At 37.7% G+C, this 20,988-nt stretch overlaps 1 protein-coding gene across 1 annotated transcript in view; it reads right to left on the bottom strand.

Annotated features, from left to right (window-relative positions):
- Positions 1-18,789, bottom strand: part of LRFN5 (leucine rich repeat and fibronectin type III domain containing 5) — a 241,173-nt gene extending 222,384 nt beyond the window's left edge. The window contains exon 1 of the mRNA XM_006913452.2: positions 17,804-18,789. The gene's annotated coding sequence lies outside the window, so the exon portion shown is untranslated. The remainder of the gene's footprint in view (positions 1-17,803) is intronic.
- Positions 18,790-20,988: the final 2,199 nt, after the last annotated feature.

Genomic DNA, 20,988 nt, shown 5'->3' on the forward strand with positions numbered 1-20,988 from the left:
ATGTAATAAATTTGGTTATTTTCTCCTTTTAACTTGTCTCATGTCAATTTGATTATTAGACCAGCCATAAGAACTATGGGGTAAAAGAGGGGAAGTTTCTCTTCTGCACACTATCTCCAGAAACATGATTCTATGGACTTAAATAGAGCCCAGAATGAAATACTCTTTTTTATGGAAGTGTAAGTTTCCTATTAATTTAGATTAAATTATAAGTTTAAATGTTAGAGATAATTAAAAAAAAAAAAACCCTGCAATATAAGGCAGATAAGAAACTCTAAAGCAACTGTGCATTTCTGGCATGGTGCACTGTTAGTGAAATCCCACTAAGAGCAGACGTATAGTCTGTTTTATACAGTGCAGACAACATTCTAAATAAGCTTGGTTGCTAAACTTCTGTGATTCATTTATTAAAAATAAATTTGTAAATACCATTGATGTTTCTATTGACATATAAATACTTAATAGTATGTGTCTAGCATATAATAGACTTTCATCATTTAGAAATTCATTTTTAATTTTATTAGATCTATAACTATAATGGCTATTAAAAGCTTATGTTTAAGCTTTTAATTATTATGAATTATTGTATGCACAAGGTAAAAAGTTTCTAATTCTATAAAACAATAAAATTAAAAATTATTTGACATGCCCATCAAAAGGAAACCACCATCTATTTTCTTGTGTGTATGTAACCTTCCAAGGACTGTTAATTCATAACTATGCATTTATGTGTATCTGCATAAAAGAACAAAATCTGAACAAAAGTGCATATATAGTTTTTATACAGAAGATAACATTATAGCTACCATAAATTCCATTCTTAAACAACCATATATTTTTGACTGCTTTGTTTATCAACAAATATAGATCTATTTAATTTATTTAAAGAGTAACACAATATTCTGTTAAGAAACCTGCTCACTATCAATGAATACTTTACTTAGGTTGTACAGTATTTTATAAAATATGTTTTTGCTATTCCAAATCATATTGCAATAAATTTTCTTGTAATATACATTGAACATGTGTACCTATAAGTATAAAATAAATTTCAAAGCTAAACCTTGATCTTACTAACTTTTAACAATGTTGGAGTATAATACAGAGTAATATATAAAGAAAAGCACTCTAATTACATTCTCTCTCTCTGGTTCATTAATGTATCTCTAAATATCCAACACTTCATCATGTTGAAGATAGTAAAGCAATTTGTATCTTAGAAAAATATAAATGAAAATATTAGCACAAAGTATATCCTTAGAGTTACTTCATTTAAAATTAAATGGGCAACTGATTAACCTATAATTACGATCTTTTATCTGGCATTAGTTGATGTTTTTAGAACTAAAACAAAGAAAAGGAAAAAATAATAAGAATCAGGAGGGGCATTCTTTATTAATTTAAACCAAAGAACAAAAGAAAGTGTGTGTGAACTGTGATAGAATTGTTATAAAAAGGTAGCATGATTCAATTATTTGTTTCTTTGTTTTTGCTTTGTTGTTGTAGTTGCTCCTTTAGTAAGACTCTTTACTCCAATTAGGGTTCCCAGCAATGATGTAGAGTAATAGTATTTCGGAATTCAACCACTGCTTAATCAAAGTGTCACTTGGTTACACTTCAAAAAGCTCAGGATTACCACAATTAAAAGTGAGTCTTTACAGCACTTTGCAGATTTTGTAAAAACTCATACAATGAGTACTCTATTCAAATTGGAAAAGACAAGGAAGAGAGTGCAATTTTTATGTCTCTTAATATATTCTATTTTTGTTGATAACCTTCCAGCTCAATGCTTTCTCCTTCTGTAGAATCATCTGAAGAAACTGCAAATGATACATGATATTATATTACAGTAATTCTATCTTGTTCACAATTATGAACAATCTATTGTTGATTATAATTAAATAATAGCAATGATAATTCCAAAAAAGGACTAACTGCAGGAAAACTAATTAGTCATTCAAATTGCAGTCCACATTGACTGATTAAAAGTGCAATGTCTTGGACTATACTTGAAAGATTAAATATCTTAAAGTATGCTTAGCTAGCAAAATATATAGGTTATGTGTTACCCATAGTGAAGTAAGGGACAAAAGTTATTTCAAACACAAGATAGCAGAAGCTTAAGATATTTGATATCAAATACCTTATATATAGTGGCCAGGAACAATTTCTGTCTTGGTAATTCATGAACTTACTGTTGCAAATGTAAATGTTAAACTAGTTATATTGCACTAGAGAAAACAGGAACACTGCCTAACCACAGTGCATTAATTTCTTCAGAAGCAGCTGGCAACATCCTCCCAGTGAAGAATGCAGAATTGTGATTTCACCATAATTAGTTAGTAAATTTTAGAGTACTCTGACTAAAAATTGAAAAGGAAGTTTTCATTATCACTATATTGAAGTTAGCTAAAATGAAGGTAAATATCCAACATTTAAAGATGGCTGTTACCTTAAGAAGCCTGCTCAATGAAATTAAAATATAATAGAAATGTGAGTAGATTTGCATACGGTGATTAATTACAGCTAGAGAGTCAGAGAGGGCCACACTTTTTTGAAAAATTTTTTCATGAGGTTTCTAACAAAGACACTGAAAACCTCTTAATACAGGTTGCATACCCCAGTAACGGCATTATGTTGGAGTTCCCTAAAATACTCAGGTGTATTTGATAACTTTTCTGATATGCCACTTAATAGGAACACACAGAAATTTTTCAAAATCCCCACAGGTATTAATTTTTATTTTTAAATGGAAGTTTATTTAATGCCTTTAGGAATGCTATGGTCCTGAGGGAGCAGCAATGACCCTTTGAGGGGATGGAAGACTGAGTTTTCACAACTGAGGTGACCTTATGCTGAGACAGAGAGGTTCTCAAACTGACTCACCTTACCTCATGCCAGGGGTTTCTTACTTCCTTTCTTCAACTGAAACCATAAGAGAACGTCAAAACAAAACGATAGCTTATCCCAGTTACAACTGAGTTCATCATTATCACTTACAGTCTTAAAATTATATTATAATAGAAAGTTAAAAAGGAAGCTGATAAGAACATTACTTATTCTTATCAAAAAATAAGTATGGTTTCAAGAAGTGAATAATTCATAATGGAGAATGCTAAACTTCAGAAGATTGAGAATGATCATAAAAACAAATACAAAAGCTACAATTATTCCAGCACTTGTACAATCTGTTTTACAAAGAGAAAAGTGAACAGGAAGCTACCTGAGACTTTTTAAAAATTATATTTAAATTCAGTCATTATCATTTTACATTTTATATTCTTAAATAGTTCTGAAAGAAAGGAAAGAGGGGAGGAATAGAAGGAGGAGAAGAGGACAGGAGGAAGGAAAAGGTAAATAAACCAAATAGTTATTTGATTCCTTCTAACCAAGTTCCAACTTCAGAGATATTAGCAGAACACAAGCCAAACAACTAGGGTTGAAAAGAACCAATTAAAGGACCTTTGATCAGACTGTCAGGAAGCAATTCACCCCCTTCCTTCATATTGTGCCATGATATGAAGCTACAGTGATCTACCCTTCCAAACCTGAGAAAGGAAATAATAGAGAGAAAATATAGTTGAAAGTCGGATCCCAGTTTTTCAATTATTTCAACCCTGAATCAAGCTATACCTGAAGATATTGGTGTGAGAACCAAGAAATTCCTTTGTGCTTTAGTCAATTTGAGTTGGATTTTCCACTTACAGTGAATGCGTCCTAAGTGACACAAACTTGTTTTCCAGCCTTAACTCTGGTGTTGAGACCAGGTATAGAATGCTGATTATAAAACCTGAACTCTTAGAAGTATCATCTCACTCCATTTGTCTTACTCTTTTAAACATTATTCAACTGTAGGTCTCAACTCCTCCTTGGACTGCTATATTATCAATATATGATTTCAACTTACAATGGTAAATCATATCTTTAAAGTGTTATTGATAGCACCAATTCAGCAAGAGCGACTACAAACTCCATTTAAATTCAGCTCACTCACATGGATTCTCTCCATCCAAGAAGCACTGAATTCCCCTAAACATAATACTCCACCCAGGAAAACTGTGTACTATGCGCTTTGAATCAGTTTGAAAGAGTCGATACTTCCTGTCCCCAATACAGATTGTATTTTATAGAGGGAATATGCAGGATAGGAAAAATCTTCAGAATGACATTAATACATTACATTGCTTTTTCAAGGGCTGCTTTTTATATATATTTCATAAATGGTGATTTATTTTCCATGGATCCTCAATGTTTATTTATTAATATTAGAATGTAAACACCAGTATACAGAAAGTGACTATAAAAAATGAATCTGGTTTCTACTATTTATAAACATAGATTTTAGTGCTCTATAGCTCCATTCCAAAACCAATATTTATTAATTAATATACATATCAATACTCAAACATCTACTGAGTGTACATTTTTTACCAATCATAATTTCAATGAAATTCTCTATTTTCCTTTAAAATTGCCATTAAATTTGTATCCTTTCTTTAATATAGATACTTTAGAGATATTGATTTATTTAATGCTTTCAATTGTAATGTTACAGATATCACCTGAAATTAAAGAAGTGATTTCCCCAGCATCACTGAAAAATTTTGTTTATTAATTACACATATTAATTTGTCCATTTATACTGATCCCAATAAAATAGGAAGTGCTACGGTCATGTACTCGTATAGTTACTTAGATAAATTAAAAAAACATATTCAAAAATGTACTAGAATTATTAAAGAGATTTCCGTTCTCTTTAAAAACAGTTCTTGGTGCAAATTAGCCTGAAGAACACATATTAAAGAGATTTCCGTGAGTTGAAAAAACAGTTCTTGGTGCAAATTAGCCTGAAGAACTATAAAACTGATTTTCTGAAACAAAAAGAAAGTAACTAATTTTCTCCAGAATTCCATGATCATGTATGTAACACAAAAAGCAGATTTGCCACAAAGCAAAAGTTGATACTTTAGCCCTTTCCAAGGCACCCTACATAACTTTTGTGTTTGTAATTTTATATCATTTTTCTTCAAAAGCTCTACCAAACTATATAATTTTAAAACTCTAAACGACCTGGATCAGTCCTGCCTATCAGGTAATTCATAAAATAATTATTATCTTCAGTTTTCTTAATCATGTTATTTGAGATGTCTCTTTTAAAATATTACTCCAGCTAGTTTAACAAATTTAGTTTTTCTAGATCTGTATGAAAGTTTGCTTTTTTGTTATTAATTTTTTTTAAAACGTCTGCATTCATTGAGAAAGAAAAGTATTGCACTGATATTGTTTTCAGAAGATTCCTTCAAACTCAGGGCCTCAAAAGAGTAAAGTAGAAAGAGGTTTGCAAACTGACAATCTACTAAGGCCAAATATTACACTCTGATAGCTAAAGTGTAAGGATACGTGATTTGCTAGTGCTGTTTGAGCATTCTATTATTTGCCAGTAACTGTGTGAAATGATGAGTGGCATTATTTCACTTCTTCCTCACAACAGGCCACGGGGACATCAACATTAGCCACATTTTTCAGATGAGAAAATTGATACATATCATGTTAAAAAATAATTTTTAATGTATATTGCAGCATGCAGCAGATGGAATATGTACTTGTAGAAATGTCAAATGATTAACACGATATACATTACCTAACATATTAAACTAAACTTATAGTATGAAATAGCAGGAAAAATTGTAAATAAAATATTTCCTTTTCAATATATTCCGGGGAGACTTTCAAATCTATAACAAAACACATTTTAAGAAAATATTTAGGTGAATGTGATATGCATTGACATTCACCTCTTCACAAATGTTATGTCTTTATGAAAAGTAAAAACAGTAAATTTGATTGTATTTATTTTATGATTATGCATTTTCTGCAAATAACTAGTAATGAAAAAGTTATCAAACCACTATAATTGTACTGTTCCAAGGCCTACATCATGCATCTTATTTTACCTGTAACACTATGCCAAATTCCTGTAGAGTAATTTGATATGTAAATGAGAATATTATTAAATAAAATGAGATGTGTATGAAGTCCCAGAATAAAGTAGTTGTGCAATCTAAATTTAATTTACAGAAGAAATGAATAGTAAATATGAATCACTAAGACATAATTAGAATGTAAAATGAAATCTTGGAAAAATGACAAAATATCACTCTGAACTAAACCAAGGGCAAATGCGACTTGGAGAAACAAAGACAAACTTTTCCTTGGGCTTTAGGTGAATGGCATGATCCCTTGCATAGAGGACAACCTTGCAAGGAGGTTCCTCTAATGCAGTGGAAATTGGGTGCAGAAGAAAACAGGCAAATCAAAATTTCATTCAGCCATGTTAGAAAACATCTTAGGAAAAGGCATTTTGAGGAAATTTAAGGCATTTGAGGAATCTGCAAATACTTCCAAAGGTTTAAGAAAAGAATATATTCTTCCAAAATTCATGTATCCATGGATAAATGGGCAGCCTGCCTAAATATAGTAGATATTTGACACATACTTGATAAAAATATAAAAAAATGGAGGCAAGGCTGTCTTCCAAAATAGGAATAGTGTGCTTGGTTATTCCCCATAGCCCAAAGAGCATGTCTCCATTATCTATTCCCACCTTATAAATTAATGGCTTAAAGTAAAAACCATTTTATTTTTTCATGATTTGTGGGTCATCAATTTGAGCAGGTTCTTCTGTGAGACAAACATAGGGTCGCTCACATGACTATAACTGGAAGCTCAACTGTGTCTGAATAATGTAAGATGGCCTCATTCACATGTGTTGCCATTGCTGCTGGCTATCAGCTGGGTCACTGTTTCCAGCAGGGAAATCCAGACTTCTTTGCATGATGTTACCATTTTTCCAGGAGGGCAAGAGTGGGATACATGGTCCCTGGAGGATTAAGCTTGGAAGTTATACTACATAACTTCTGCCACACCTATTATTCAAAGCAAGTAGAAAGCCAGTCCGGATTCAAGGAGAAGGAAAATAGATTTCTATTCTTGATGGGAAGACATGTAATGAATTTGTGGCCATTTTGAATTTTCCAAAGGAGGTAAGAAAGTAAATAACAGATGGTAACACACCACATGGCTTAGAAATGGTCTGTTCTGCCAAATATATATCTAGAATTAACCGTCAGATTTTGGCTGACTGTTAGGCCCCTCTGTCACTAAAATAACAGCACAGAAACCTGGAATTAAGGTGAGGAAATGAGTTTGTTATTTGACTTTTTTTCTGACTCTATCCCAGAGGGAGGAGTAACTTAGGGGTAAATCCTGAAGCACTCATTAATGACAACAGCAGCCTGTACAAACAACAGGGTAAAGGGAATAAGAGGCGATTGGAATGTGGAACACAATTAGATAAATGTAAATGCTTAATGATAAACAGTATGATCACCAAGTTCCATCCAATCTTAACAGTTACAGAATTCTCTGATCCTTCTACACTAAGAAAAGTGTTCAAAGGAACAATTATTTATTTATTTCTTAAGACATATCAGCTAGTTTATAATGACTTGCAAGTCGCTGCTACAGACGAGAATTGGTAATTAGAGTAAATCACCCAATATCACGGTCTAGTCTAGCACACACATCAAAAAATTAGTATATACTTATATTCCAGACTCATGATTAAACACTTTTCAATATAAGCAGCTACAGAATCTTCTAATGGATAACCATAAAGTTTTTCATAAACTTCCAGATATAAAACCTGGCACTACATAGAGTACCATAAAGAGAAAAGAAATTAAGAATGAGATACTTATTCAAAGGATAGCCATCATTCTTGAAGGAGTTTAAAAAGCACATTTAAAAATCAACAACAACAACAACAATAACAAAAACAGCTATAAAGGGTAGGAAAAGAGAATAATCTAAGTAAATTAGATATAGCATTGTTTTTAGAATCACAAATATTTCGATTTGAATTCTAGGCTTATCACCTACTAGTCATATAATTATGGGCTAGTAAATTAACTCCTTGCATCCTCCACTTCTCTAAAAATGTATATAATCATGCCTAAGCTGTAGGGTTATTCCATAGATTAGAGGAAAATGAAAAACAACAGTGCCTAGCACAGAATGCCAGGAATGATGCTGCTGATCATCATCATCTATTATATATTATCCAAGATATATGTATTGACACCTTCCAGTGCTTTCCACCTAAAATACTTGGAGGAAAATTCATGTGCTTTCCTCAGTGGAGGAGGTCTTAGAATTTTATTCATCCTCAGGCTCTTACTTTACAAATATATCTAACAATCTTATTATTTTGTTAATACGTTCTTATCAGTGACTTAAAAAGGAAAAGAGGCCCACTAGAAAAAGTTAGCTATAAGAGAGCAAGGATAAATCAAAGAAAAATCATAAATGGAAGACGGACGAGAAAGAAAAGAAGTTGGGGAAATTTTTGTTTCAGTACAAATTGCCTTAAACTTGTCATGAATTAGTCCCTGAGAGTGTTTTGCATTCCCTAACATATACAGTGATGTTGCTAGGAAAAGGTTAACTATATTTAGAATCGTTGTGTCAATTTTAATAAGTAGCACTTACATTAAAAATAAAACTTTTAAAAAATATTTTAAAACATGATGCCTAAAAAGAATCACATTCAAGATTATGAAGAATGTCAATAACCAAAAGATTCTTTCTGTGAGGATACTAGATAAAGGGAGTTCTACTGTTATTCCCTTCTATATTCAAATTATTTTCGCCCTTGTTAGAAATGCAGTAACCTCACATAGAAGCTGGAGAAACTGCTAGGAGTATCATTGTTGATTTTATTCCAAAAATGGAGAAGGTAACTCAGATTAACTGAACAAATTATTATAAAAATCAGTACCATCTAGGTTTAAGAGTAAATTAAAAGGCAAAGATGTAAAAATATCATCAAGACTGACTCAAGCCTAGGGCTGCCTCTCTGAAAGACTATTTGTTCCTCACTCTAGACTGCAGTTTCCTCAGAGTGGCATCTATGTCATTTCAGTATTTGTGTCTCAAAGGAGAAACTGTGAGCAGAGTATTTAAGCAAGTATTAAATACTGAATAAATGTTTGTTAAAGGAATCAAAGAATGGGCCTTGAGTCATTTTTGTCTAGATCAAAGAACCCATGAGGCAGCCAACCCATCCCCTTAGGGTAAAGTAAAATCTACTAATCTTGCCTGCTCTATTTCATTGCTTTCCATATTTATTATTAATAACATCATTACAATTTATAAGTTATTTTTCTTTCAATATTTAGTGGAAAAGATTTAGATAATTTCATCATTATGAGCAAATCCTATAACATCAATGTTGAGAAAGTGATCTCAGGTGTGAACCTCTAGAAGAAAGATTCATTTGATATGAAACCCTGAAAGGAATTTATCTGCTAAACTCACCATGGTCAAGTCTCAAATTTTATGAATAGTAAGAGCCTAGTGGTCATTAACTGACGGGCCTCTCACAAACTGTACACCAGGAAGAACTTCAGACTGAACCCTCAGCTTCCCACATTATACCCCACTTGTTTACATTGTGTCAATCAACACTGGGAAATCCTGATTTTGCCTTTTCACCTGCCCCATCTAATCAGAACTGCACAATTTAAATACCTCATTTACTTAAAAGTGACCTAACTGATAACCTGGGAAGAAACTTTCACTATAAAAGATGGTTTCTGTAGAACACAATTTAGGTTGCTACCTGAATCTGTGTCTCCTGGGCTGCAGCTCCTTTTCACTCAAATAAATTCCGTTTATTCATTATTACAGTCTAAAATTAATTTTGGTTTACACAGGTATCTTTGCTAGTATTTAGCTTCAGAATGGCAAATACATTTAATCTTTAAACAAACTTGAGTCGACAAGTTGTAGTATCTCAGAGATATAAGGACTCTAATGCCTTGTCCAGGCTCAAAAGGAAAAAAAAAAGCATGTACCTCCTTTCTCTGTTCCCAAAGCAAAGAAATAATGGCCCTGCTCAACTCTGTACTAGTCAACCCATATGGTTTCTTAGTACTGGTGCCACACTTCAATAAAAAGTTAGACAAACAAACCGGAGCCCATCTAGAAGAGAGTGATGATGAAGGCTTATGATAGCTAACATTTATTGAGCATAAAAGGTAAAAGGGCTTGAAATCATGACAGAGAGAAAACCACCCAAATCAGTTTAGGTCTAGAGTTATGTTTAGTCATAAGCAGAGCAATCATGCGTTGGGGATCTCAAGTAACTCCACTTAAATATCTGAGGTACTGTCACTGCGTATTAGACTTATGATGTGCCCCTCCTTCCATATTGAAATTAAGTATAAGCTACAGGATGCCAGATTTTTGGCTCAACCCCCAAAAGAAACTTTATGATAGGCCTATTTAAAACTTGAATAATCTACTTTAGGTGGAGTGATTTTAGAATCACTGAAGGTACTCAAGCTTAGTTAAGATGACCAACTGGCAGAAATGCTTTAGAGAAAATTTAAAGTTGAATAGATGTGAAAATAACATAAAAGCTCCACAATGTCCATCAGGAGATTAAATAAATTTAAATTTAAATGTCCTGGGTAAGCCAGGCACTCTCCAGTGTACTAGAAATCCTACAGCCTATAACTTCTTAAACCCAACCAGATTTCCTGCTTTACATCTTCTACTTGGTTTCTGAAGACAATGGACTGTGTAACCTCTGGTTTGGCCCAGCTCTAGCATTCCTTGGAACCCTGGGGGGTCTATGACTCTCCAAAGGATATACCTTGAGGTCATCCAATTAACATTTCCTTTAGTTTCCTCCTTTACCCTCATGATAGTTGATGATAAGATGATAATAATGATGGTGATGAAGATGATGATGATATCAGCTAAGTATCTTTTATAATTAGATTCATATAAAATGAAGGTGAGGACACTAACACTCAGAGAGGTTTTAAGACTTGCTCAAGGTTACATAGACCTGAGATACAGGTTGGTGAAATCTCCATTTTTGTGCTTATAACCACTGCAACAACCTACCTCCACAAAACACATTTAATGATTTCCTGATTTCCTCTTTCTTTCCTCCTACAAAGCATAAAATATCAAAATAGAATTTAAAATATCAGTTAGGTATACCAGTTACTTTTTAGCTTATACATTTGTTTGTATCTTTCATGGTAATAAGAAAATAAGTTCCATGAGTTTAGGATCCAATGTTTAGTTATATGTTGTTAAAATGCCTAACATTTGCAAAAGAAAAAATAAACAAATGGGGCTACATCAAACTAAAAAGTTTTCATACAGCAAAGGAAACCATCAACAAAACAAAAGACAACCGACTGATTGGGAGAAGATATTTGCTAATGATATATCTGGTAAGAGGTTAATATCCAAAATAAAGAACTCATACAACTCAACAACAAAAAAACAAATAATCCAATTAAAAAAATAGGCAGAAGATCTGAACAGATACTTCTCCAACAAGGAAATATAGATGGACAATAGACATATGAAAAGATGCTCAAAGTCACTAATCATCAGAGAAATGAAAAATAAAACCACAATGAGATATCACCACACACCTGTCAGAATGGCTGCCATCAATAAATCAAAGAACAAGTGTTGGCGAGGATGCAGAGAAAAGGGAACCATCATACACTGTTGATAGGATTGCAAATTGGTACAACTGCTATGGAAAACAGTCTGGGTATTTATCCAAAGAAAACCAAAACAATAATCTGTAAAGATCTATGAACCCCAATACTCATTGCAGCATAATTTATGACAGCTAAGATATGGAAGCAACCTAAATGCCCATCAACAGATGAGTGGATAAAAAAGTTATGGTTCATATGTACAATGGAATATTACTCAGCCTTTAAAAAAAAAATGAAATCCTACCATTTGCAGCTACATGGATGGACTTAGAGGTTATTATGCTGAGTGAAATAAGTCAGAGAAACATAAACACCATGTGATTTCACTTATATGTGGAATCTAAGGAACAAAAAATAAGAAACTAATCAAAAACAAACAAATATAGAGGACAATTTGGTGACGGACAGAAGGGAAGGGAACTTGGGTGGCTGGGAGAACAGGGTGAAGGGTTAATGAAGTACAAATTAGTTGATAGATGGTAATAGGGATGGGGAGTACAGCATAGGGAATGCAGTTAGCATTAATATATTGGCTAGGTGGAAAACCAGAAGAGAGAAGGATCAATTAGGGGGATCATTTTATAAACTATAAAAATGTCTAACCAATGTACCATATACTTGAAACTAATAAAATAAAAAAATAAATAAAGTACCTAACATTTAAAGAATCAAATACATGGCAAATATCTTACATACTTCCTACAAAAACCCCCAAATTTTCAGTGTCAAGGTAGACACATTTCTATTAAATGAGGCATTTCAAAGTAAAATACCTGTGAATATTAGTGATATAATGATCTCTCCTTATAGAATAAAACATATATACTACTCAATACAGTGTTCAATGTTGCCATTTAAATTATATGCATTTTAATGTTTCTATACAAATGCCTTACCACTAATAAAACAAGTGCGCATAAATCATTTCATAAACTAATTTTTATACCATGGGAAAAAATAACAAAAAGAGTTAATTACTAAGAAAATACCACAGCCTGTTTCCAAAGAAGATAAGAAAGTTAGTTTTCATGGTTACAGTGTTGATATGCTCTCACTAATAAATCTTTAATGCAAATAACCTATAACTTTGAAAGCGACACTACTAAGATTCATGCAGAACCTACTTCTAGATAGAAATTGAGAAGTCATCATGGGGAATGGAATCCAGAGAGCAACTGGTATGCGTCCTTTACGGCTCTTTAGCATTTCCTCAAAAGAACTAAGGAGGCAAAGTGAAAATATAGTAACATAAACAATACTGTTTTGGCTTCTATCCCTGATTAAATATACTGGTTTTAATTGAGTAGGTATTAAGCTAATTAGAGTTTTCTTTCATTCTTTTTTTAAGAATTAAGAAAGCATTCCCAGAGTTGGGAAAATAAATCCTATAACTTTATCTTATTATTTCTTTTCTAGAGCCTTTTTTGTTATAAAATCTAAAATAGATTCACTGTTCAGTGGCAATTCTGCGATTATTCTTCACCAGGATTATAATAAAACCAATTTCAAAATATTTCATGGAAGATTTTTTAAAGGAAAAAATTACATATATGCTCCCACAAAAAAAAAAAGAAGAGCATAAGATTTAAGTTTAAGCAGATTTATTCTATAAAAAGGTATATTTTCTAGGAAGATGCAAATTGGTCAATTGACGTTTTCCTCCCAATGTGACTAAGTTTGTAACTTAACGAACACAGACTATCAAAGCCAATTTCCAAGAAATCTTATCAATGTAGTTTGCAGTTTAAATAACAAAGCTTGTTCATGTGGTTTACTTGGTATCAGTAAAAAGATAGTGCATTTACACAACCATGTAATTCCATTGTAATATTCTATCACTTGTTAATCATCTTCATAATTAGTATTAAATTATGTCATAGTTCAGTAAATAGCATTGTCAGAACAGTATCTATCAGAAAACTATGATGTAAAAGCTGAAAAACAGCTTTAACTACCTCTGAATTAAATTCTTGTATTTCTATCTCTTGTTATGCTTATATGATACTAGAGTTTTCATAATAACATACAATTTATATTGATAGAGCATGATAAAAATGGTTCACCTCTAACCAGAATAGCTTCAATACTTATAAACATAATACTTCTTAATTTTACCATGCACACACCATGTAATGGACAAATTATACTGCCTTAGGTTTTAAATAGTCCTCAATGATTAAAGGATGCCACAGGAATAAAAATGTGGGCTGTAGAAAAATAATGAGTAGTATCACTTTCAAGATTTACTGAACAAGGTAACGCTATGCACATGTAACAGTGGAATGATTTAGCAAAATTCCCTGTTAGTCATATATCCTATGGGGTCACAATCACTTTTACTTAAAGGCTTAAATTTATATCTTTATACTTCAATAAAACATAGAATAGCTTACATTATACATAAAATTCTGAAAGTAATGCCAATATACTATACTGCTGCGTAAAGAAAAAATAAAAATCACTGGAATTAGTTAATGGATTACCCACTTAAGCCTTTAGAAAGTTTCAAGTAGCTTTCTTCCTCCAACCTCAAAATTGGCAAAAATATATAGTAGCAATATTATTTATTATAAATATCTCTTGAAATTATTGAGTAGTTAAGATATAGAGCTATTATGTTGTAGTTTTATATAGAGGCAGGAACATTATTAGATATCTGCAAGCATCTCCTCTCAACCACATAATAACACAGCAAGAGTATCAACAGAAGGCAAGATCCTAATTTCACAGCTAGAAAACTCAGCAAAACTATCGAGCCAAAGTACTTCAAGCAGCAGCAGAAAACAGAATACTGGTTTAAATGGACAAAGGGAACTGATGGTCATTCATGAAAAGATAAAGGGCACACAAAACATATGATGGTCATTTAAACAGCATTGCCATAAGCAGACACTGCTTTAACACCAAGAATACAATCAATGACAGAGGAACAAAAATAATGGAAAAAGCAATAAGGGCGGGGCAATTTTCCCTCAAGTGACCACAGTTATCCCCTCTTGAAAAAAAGTAAAGAAAATGACCTCTGGCAGAGATATATCTTGATGAATCCTTTCCAAAATACACAGGCACAGGAACCTCATATTTCAAAAACAAGGTGTGTGTGTATGTGTGCATGTCCATGTATACATCTCATGTTTGAGAAAGGAAGTGTGTGAAGCACAGAAAAATGGTGTTGTTCAAGGTCATTCTCCTCTTGAAAAAAAAGGAGAAAATGATCAAAAATTTGGGAAACAGGAGTCAAGTGACAACTTCTTTCCACCTGCCTATATGCTCACATCTGTTCCCATGAGTGTCCTGACACTACTACTATTCTGCCCCTCTTAATAGTGAACATAGGAGGGCTTATAGGGAAGGAAGAGATTTTGCTGGGAAATTTCCTATCAATACCTGACAGTCTTAACCCATTAGTGAGCCAGGCTGGCTCTACCTAAACACAATGCTTAACAAGGACAGTGGACTCGGATCTCTAAACTGGTTTGCACATCTATCTCTCCAGAAAAGGGAGAAGGAAAAGGAGGCGGGAATCTCTATTTCTTTAAAGAACTTCTATACATGAAACTCTATGCTAGCGGTTCTATTTGGTTATGACATTTCACCTAACCTCTGAGTATGAGGGTACAAGGACAAAACTAAACCTGCAAAAGCCTGAATCCTTAGTGAGAAAAGTCTAAAAGGAAGTGAAATAAGGAGAGAGACAGAGAAAACACATTATTTTCCCAAGTATTTATATTCTCCTCCAGCATTCCTTCTTTCCTGGGTACCCTCTAAACAGATATGCCTTATTTGCTAACAAATATTATGAGTATGATATATTTTTCTGTTGTAATAATATTCTAGAGAAATTTAGGGAGCAAAGAGGTGTCCTTGTCAGAATTTTAGTACACATCAGTTTTCTGTCTAGAATTTTCTGAGTGATAGGGGAAATACAAATAAATTCACTAAAAGAAAAGAGGGAAGGAAAAGAAAAGAAAAACAAAAGAAAAGAAAAAAAGAAGAGAAAAGAAAGGAAAAGATAAAAGAAAAGAAAGAAAAGAAAAGGAAAGAAAAGAAAAGAAAAGAAAAGAAAAGAAAAGAAAAGAAAAGAAAAGAAAAGAAAAATCCTCACTAATTCCTCTCAAAGTCCCAGGTATTTTCAGTTTTTATGCAAGCAGTATCCTTTTCTTTCTGAGTCTTCGGAAGGTAGCGTGGAGACCTGCTTTTCTGTTAAAGCCCAGTTATCCTCTATATCCTTTCTTGGTTCTCCCTAGAGCTCAAAGTTACAGAGTAAATCTGTCTTTAGAGTGGCCCTCATCTTTGTGTCTACTGGGTATGGGGTGAGGGGGTGGTGTAGTTGTCTTTCCATTGGTTTTCCAACTGGGGTAAAACAGGAGTATAAATGAGCTGATTAAATCCAGGAGAGCAAGAGGAGAGAGAAGAAAGACAGGAACAAATGGAAATCTAAGAAAAACACACTTCATTTCAGGTTTTGAATCCTGAAGAATCATACAGTATTTGAACATCAAGGCATTTTTGCTGCAAGCTTCATTCTGTATTCTTGAATATTCATTTACAAGGAGCGGGGTGAGGTTGCAGGTGCAGGACATCACTGCCCTCTGTGCACCTCTCTTTACCTCCTTCCTCTCATATCCAGGCAGCCACCTCGGCCATGATGCGCTTGCTGCCTGCCAGGGGGCTCGCTGAGCTCTTCTGCCCCGCCCCAAGCAAGTGTCAATGAGGGCCTGGCAGCTGCAGTGGAGGAGCCCAACCCCCAAGCTCCCTGCATACATGGCCTTGTAGCACCACCAGCCTGTGAGGGCTGCAGCAGCAGCCGAGCCCAGACTCCAGAGGAGTTAGGGACATAAAGAGAGAGTCACAAGCTAGAGGCCAGCTTGTAGTCTGCAAATGCCATCATATGGATATCTATAGAAATGCAGTGAGAGGAGAAATAGCAGGCAGTGCCCCTACACTTTCTAAGGGGCTTCAGCAAAGAGAAACCCTGGGAGCAGCCCCAGTCACTGTCTTGTGCTGGGCCAGGCCAAATCCTCTACTGGGTATAGCCAGCAGGCAGCTCTGGAGGGCGGGAGACAAACTAGCACTCTTTAGCTGAATTATTCTTCACTATGGAATAAAACATTGATGAGACTACTTTGGAAGTGCTTTATCTTGTTAATCCTAATGCCCTCAAGAAGGGAGTGAAATTTTCTGTATGAGACACGGAGGTGATGGGAAAAGGAAATGAGAAATAAGGTGCGAGGGTAAAGGGCTTTGGAAGTTCTCTGAATTTTGTTCTGCCTCAACTGGGCCATGGGAATCTCCATTTTAACATATCAGACCTAGTATGTTAATTAGGCAGTCAAAAATCCATCCTACTCCTTGTAAATCAAAGCACTGGCAAGGATTTTCAAAATACATATTACACAGAGACAGACAAACACCCCCGCACACACACACAATAAAAAAAGAAAAGAAAAGAAAAAAGAAAAATCTACCACACACAAACCCCTCTCTACAACTGAGACAATACATCGGGGTGTTGGGGTGGTGGTTATGGTTTTAGCCTGGCTCATCTAGATATAAAATTGACTTCTTTCATAGATCTATTTTGCTACATGAAAGCAAACCCTCACAATTAAACAGCATATCTCAACACACACACCGTGACAATGAATTCCCTTCTATGCAAAGCAAGTTCCAAGAAAACTCCATTTGGGGTTAAGTCTCCATAAGCGTAATTTACAACTACTAAAGGATGTGGCAAGCTCGTCCACATTAAGGAAGGAAAACAACCTGGCACCAGAGGTAGAGAATGGTCAAAAATGATCCTTGCCTGAAACGATGGGTGGAAATCAAACACCCTCTGGTAGTCCACAATCTGAGGAGGGCTGGATACCAAATGGTCCGTGGCAACCACAGCCTGAAGGAAATACTGGATTTTAATATCTGGCATCTTCAGACAGGTTCAACACGCCCAGCTTTCCAAAATAATCAGTTAGGGTGCAGCGTATCCATATTTCTTTAGCTTTCACTGCTAGATTAATTGCTCAGGTATAGATTTATATTCCACCTACTAGAAATTATATTACAACATCACAGAACGCCCTTGGATACTCAGCTCTTCCTAATGATTTCCAAAACATTAATAAGTAAAGTAGACTGCAATGCAGATAAGACACTAGAAACAAGATCAGATGGAAACTGGGTGAGGCAGATAGTCGTTTGCTTGTTACCTGGTGCCTCTAGAGGAAAAGACGGTCGTAGGAGGACTTTCTGCCCGCAGGTACAATCCCGGCAAGGTGGCTCCAGGTGGCTTTCACAGTCGTACGCGAGTCTCGCTCCTCACTTCTCTGCCCTTTGCCATAGCTCAGCACCTGCATCCTAGGAAGTCCGAGAGGCGTCTCCTGCCACTGCCGCCGCTGCCCGCAGGTCGCGCCGGGTGTGGAATCCACCGCGATTGCCCCATGAAACCCGCGTTTCTGCGCCCAGGGAGCGGGCAGAGGCAGGGCGGCCGCGCACACACACACAGACACACACTCAAAATCACGCACACTCACACACTCGCACCCGGGCGCGCGCGCACTCGCATTCACTCTTGCACACGCATACCCAGCATAGCACGGGGAGGGAGCAAGAAGGAGGGGACGGGTCCTTCTCAGGATCGGCTTCAATGCCCACCGGACCACGGGAAGGCAAGACAGTGGTCTGACATAGCCGGTTGATCACGTTTCCTTCAAGTTCTCTTCCAACCCAAATCCACGTAATTCAAGAGCTGGTGACATTTTGGTGGGGAAGAGAGAGCCAGGAAAGGGCTGAGAAAGAGTCGGGGATTTTGTTAAGCAGTTTTAAAAGCAATCCTTGTTACCTTGCTTTTGCAGAAACCAGAACCAGCTCGAAGGGCTGAACTTTTAGCTTCAAATGATGTGAACCGAAAAGTAAATATCCTTCTGGACAAGACAGGAAGGTCTGGATTGCACGAGACAGCTGCGGGACCCTCTGGTGACCTTGTGATGTACCTGAAAGCAGGCTAATACTAGCACTTTCCAAGCCTCTGGGTAAAGCGATCCACACACATAGGTCCACAGCAAAGCAGCCGCTCCGAATCCAGCAGGGGAAATGGGTCTGGGCGTCCTCCGCCCTCTTCGAGAACCCGGGCAACGAGGGACACCGCCGAGTTAACACATTTGCTTCTGGGTAGTTGGATAAAAGACAGTCAAATACATCAGAAAGGTTCGCGAGCTCACGCGCGCGCGCGCGCGCACGCACACGCGCACACACACACACACACACACACACACACACACACACAGTTAGTTGGATAGCGGCTTACAAAAAATAAATGCCAAGATGACTTCAAAAGGTAGAAAAGATCCAGAATCCTTCCGGATAACGGAAGGGCCAGCGAGAAGGTTATGAAGATCTTCCCATGTCTTTCATTGTTCCTCGCTCTTGTGAGTGTGAGTGTGAATGTGCATGTGCGTATTTCCAGAAGGTTTCATTTGTCTGCCCCACCCCCGTCCAGTTGCGCTTTTTTTCTCCTGATATAAACCGACCGTGCAAAATGGATTATGTTGGTGGGTTGTGCTCACAGCCAGAGCTTCACAAAGTCAAGAATTCCAAGGGAGTAGCCACCTGAGAAGCCCTTCACATCCCCGAGGGAAGAAGGAAAAACACGCGAAAACACGCACACACGCACGCACACACGGAGTCCTCAATTCGGGCCGCTCTGCACACGCTCACTGCGCCCTGCGCGCCGCTGCACACAACGCCCCGCCCGCTGCTAGCGCGCGAGTCACGGGCTCAGGCTCAGGGCTGGCAGTCTAGATTCCCCGCTGCGGCCGCGGCAGGCGGGCCGGTGCCCCCGGCTCCCCGCGGCGGCGCGTTCCGGCAACAGCAGCCGCCTGGCCCCGAGGAACTGCGCCCGGCGCCGCAGCATGGAGGCGGCAGCGGGCGCGCGGCCATGGGCCCAGCCCTCACCGCAGTGATGGGAGCCGCCGCGCCGCCCAGACTCGGAGAGTCAGGCGAGACCCCGGCCAGAGCCACCGCGCGGCGCGCAGCCCTCTGCCCGCGCTCCCCGGAGCCGGGTGTGTTCGGACAGATTTACCCCAGGCTCTCGTAGAGCACCCGCGCAGCGCCGGCAAATCCCTACGCTGGGAGGCGCGGGGGCGTTGCAGGCAGGGAGAAAGGAGAAGGCAGAAAACCTGCGGGAAGGAGGCGAACTTCCAGGCGGGTCCCCGGCCCCATGCGAAGAGGTGACTTGCTGACCGCCCACTGCCCCGCGATTACGGGATAAAGGAGTGCCACCGGGTCAGCCAGCAACTGCTAATGGCCGTGGAAAGAGTCGTTAGCTATGACCCATCGGAAAAATTCTGAGACCAAGGGCTACTGACGAGATTGTGGTCACCTGCAACGGGCTTCCAGTGTTCCCTTAGTAGTAGGTGGTAGGTTTGCTTACAAATCAGATGGAAGTGGACGCGGAAAGGAACATTTAGATTTGAGAATCAACTGAGCTTAGCATCAGACATTATCAGTGCTGCAGCTGGCCACATTTTAGTATCTCAAGGGCAGAGAGCAAGCCAAATAGTCGTCATGAGCCAGGCCCGGTCACTAAGGTCACTAGGATAGGGAACGAGTCTGCATTAAGAAAGATTAGCAGGGTGGTTGGAAGGCTAGACAGGGCCCCACGGGGAGGGGTCGGCTTTTCTCGAGTCTCTGCCACAACTCTCGGAGCTTCTCTTCTTGACCCCACCCTCGCTCCCTCCAGCTGGGAAAGGGGTTTCTCCCGGGAACCCCGAGTGAATGACGCCGTTCCATTCTGCTGGAGCCAGGAAACCCTTTCAACAACACGTGGTCTTCGGCCCCAGCGAGCACCTCCCCTCTCAGCTCCGATCCCGGCTGCCTGGACACTAGTCTGAATACAAAGAGATAGGAAGACTTGGTTGCTGAGGGAAGCTGGCTAATAAGGGCCTTTTCCTGGCCGACTTGGCAAAGCCACGTGCTAGTGGTCTCCTTGGATAGGGCGCTCTCGCGTTTTGCTACCAATAGATCTCTCCCAGGCTTTAGCGTTGTCCTGCGGAGGCACACATGCTCACACTCGAGCACACCCACGGGTTCACTCAAGTGCGTACACGTGCACCCTCCCCTAAGCAGGACCCACGCAGCCGCCTCTTTCAGGAAGGAACCCAAGTGGGTGAAGTGCTTGAGGTGAAAACTGCTCGTATCTCTTCCTTTGTCTCTTCTGCTCCCCGCTCTATCCCCCTCCAGGCCCCAGGTCCAAGCCCGGGTTTAGCAATCCCCTCAACCCTTAGGGCCGCTTTGTTTCCGAGGAGCGCTACTCTGGGGCTGCAGTTCCCGCCTAGCCTCCGCGCGCTCCAAGTCGGCGGACCGCGCAAGTTCAGGGCTCTGGGGAAAGCTCTAC

The sequence above is a fragment of the Pteropus alecto genome, unplaced genomic scaffold (assembly GCF_000325575.1).
Source record: "Pteropus alecto unplaced genomic scaffold, ASM32557v1 scaffold104, whole genome shotgun sequence".
NCBI lineage: Eukaryota > Metazoa > Chordata > Mammalia > Chiroptera > Pteropodidae > Pteropus > Pteropus alecto.